The following is a 2,247-nucleotide window of genomic DNA, read 5'->3' as shown; positions in this document are numbered from 1 at the left end:
AAGAAGAAACACAGAAGGCCTAGACAATGGGTGAAAGAATCAAAATCCTGGAAAAGTATTTAACATTACAGAAACCTATAGGACAAACCAAAGAAATTCTTTGGGCCAGTACCACTGAGGAAGCCTTCTCCAACTAAAATTGAGATGATATATTATTCAGTGAGTTCTGTAATTGGTGGGCAGCAATGGCCTTCCCTATTAATGTGGAGTAAATCATCTCCCTTACTTTCTTGTGTAGTTAAATCTGGTCAATGGGATGAATATCCCTTGCCAGTACTTCAAAGTCCACTTTCTTAAAATTTGATGTTGTTCTTGGCTGCTAAGTGGTTGGCTTGATGAAAGTCATCTGCATTTTCCCATCTTTAACATCAAAGGCTAACATTATCCTTGTTTTATTGGTAGGTGTCATCTTTAGATACTGTGCATATGTTTGGGCCTCAAGCCTTTCATTCCTAGCCTTGATTTCTTTGTATCTTTCCTTAATGTCTTGGTCCTTATCTGTAGGTATCCTGGAGGAAGATACCTCAATACTTTGCTGCCTTTCCAAAATCTGAGTTTGTGATGTGGAAGGCTCGGCATGCCTCCAGATGGAGTAGCAGGCCTACTCCTATTTCGATCTATACTAGTGACCTCTATTGTCTCCCCTATGTATTCATGTTCAGAGACAGGATTCACTCTCTTTGTTTTGGTTTGGCTTGTTTTTGCATAAGTTTGTGAATTTTCCCTTGCTGAAGTGGTGATCCCTTCCCTATTTCTCTTTAGACCCTTCTCCTCATTTACAGGAGTCTGTATAACTAGAGGGGTACTCATGGTTGTCTCTGGTCTATCTGATTGGACTGGCCTTCTTGATTCTCCTGGCATGTCTGATTGGTCTAGCCTGCTTGATTCCCTTGGCACCTATAGGAAATAACCTTCATCAAGTTGTTTTTCTAGATCTATTAGAGCATTCTCTATATCTACCCTGGCGTTGTCCTGATAAACTAATGTCCCTTCCACCCACTGTGATTGGTTGGAATAAGCTTCTATCTCAGGTATGGGATGGTGGATGAAAGGCCCTAGCTTGAACTTTTGTCTCTTCTTGGTAATGAATTCCAAAGGGTCATATCTCCAAACAAAACTTCTTTGGAATTTCATGCTCTGCAATATTAAATCTTCTTCTCAGCCTGCTTCCCTAGAGTTACATATGAAGGGGCCTAGTTGGTCCTTTATTTTGAAGTTAGCCTTCTTCTTGGCATTGACAAAGTTTGTTTCATCTACATAATCTGTTTGTAGTACTCTAAAGCAAATAACCTCATTGGGAGGTATTTGGGGAGTTTGTATGGTGCCAGCATGTAACCATAGATTCTGATCTTGGTATGGTTTTGGTACAAGTACCAATCACTTACCTTGGACTATTTTGACAATTGCAGGACCCTTTTTATGTCTGAACTAATTCTTGGAGGAGGGCTTCCTATCAACATTGTCACAATTGGATGCACAAATAGGTCAATAAAGTTAGCATATGAATATGGGGAGTGATATTTGTGGACCAATGGATTCCAGAAAATGATTGATCTGGGGTTTACCTTTTGCATCATGCTTCTACAGGGTGAAGGGAAACTTGTCTGACTGAAAATATAGAAAAAGGTGGTACAAAACAAAGGAGTATTTGAAGACTCTCTCATTTCTCATCCTGAGAAACTGGTCATTCATCCTATCAACTATAAATTTGGCATAGTCATAGATAACAACAAGAGGCTTCCCTAGAGTGTAGATGGACATGAAAGCTAGGATAATTTCATCAATATATTCACTGGTGGTATAACCTAGGACACTAGATATCATGGCTATAATGTCTTAACCAAATGGGGAAAAAATGGCAGTTACATATGGAGGAGGATCCTTTGGGATATGTCTTTCTTCTCTGATGAAGGTTTGGAACATCTCAGCCAATTTTACAGTGGTAAGTTTGGGGAACTGGTCTAATAAGCTTCCAATTGAAGGAGGAGTCAGGTTTTGCCCTGGTTGGAGTTGTAGCATTTCATTTGTAGACTCGGCAGTGATGGTGAACAGTATGGTTTGGCTTGGGGACATGACTACTCTTTGACTAGGAATATAATTGGCATGACAGTAGTGGACAATTTCTGGGAAAATGTGGACTTTTGGGAACTGGTACTTGGGCAAATTGGACTCCCAAAGACCAATTTCATCAGCATGGTTCAAGTATCTATCCCTGCTTTGATAGTGTACTTTGAGTGGGGATTCTAG

This window comes from Pinus tabuliformis, chromosome 1_1 (genome assembly GCF_031772625.1).
Source record: "Pinus tabuliformis cultivar Carrire ecotype Pingquan chromosome 1_1, CPIR1, whole genome shotgun sequence".
NCBI classification, from domain to species: Eukaryota; Viridiplantae; Streptophyta; class Pinopsida; order Pinales; family Pinaceae; genus Pinus; species Pinus tabuliformis.
The sequence above is the reverse complement of the archived record's forward strand: the minus strand, read 5'-3'. Positions refer to the sequence as shown.